Source organism: Neophocaena asiaeorientalis, unplaced genomic scaffold, assembly GCF_003031525.2.
Source record: "Neophocaena asiaeorientalis asiaeorientalis breed wild unplaced genomic scaffold, Neophocaena_asiaeorientalis_V1.1 scaffold385, whole genome shotgun sequence".
In the NCBI taxonomy this organism is placed as follows: domain Eukaryota; kingdom Metazoa; phylum Chordata; class Mammalia; order Artiodactyla; family Phocoenidae; genus Neophocaena; species Neophocaena asiaeorientalis.
The window spans coordinates 858428-859183 of NW_020175013.1; positions in this window are offsets into that span (position 1 = coordinate 858428).

Here is a 756-nt window from a genome sequence, read left to right on the forward strand (position 1 = left end):
TCCGCTTTATAACAAAGTGAATCACTTATACATATACATATATTCCCACATCTCTTCCCTCTTGCATCTCCCTCCCCCCCACCGTCCCTATCCCACCACTCCAGGTGGTCACAAAGCACCGAGCTGATCTCCCTGTGCTATGCGGCGGCTTCCCACTAGCTATCTACCTTACGTTTGGTAGTGTATATATGTCCATGCCTCTCTCTCGCTTTGTCACAGCTTACCCTTCCCCCTCCCCATATCCCCAAGTCCATTCTCTAGTAGGTCTGTGTCTTTATTCCTGTCTTACCCCTAGGTTCTTCATGACATTTTTTTCTTCTTAAATTCCATATATATGTGTTAGCATACACTATTTGTCTTTCTCTTTCTGACTTACTTCACTCTGTATGACAGACTCTAGGTCCATCCACCTCATTACAAACAGCTCAATTTCGTTTCTTCTTATGGCTGAGTAATATTCCATTGTATATATGTGCCACATCTGCTTTATCCATTCATCTGTTGATGGACACTTAGGTTGCTTCCATGTCCTGGCTATTGTAAATAGAGCTGCAATGAACATTTTGGTACATGGCTCTTTTTGAATTATGGCTTTCTCAGGGTATATGCCCAATAATCAAAGTCAGGGAGCCTGATTCCTCCAGCTCCGTTTTTCGTTGATCACTTCGTTATTAAGTAGTGTATTCTTTAGCCTCCATGTGTTTGTATTTTTTACAGATCTTTTCCTGTAATTGATATCTAGTCTCATAGCGTTGT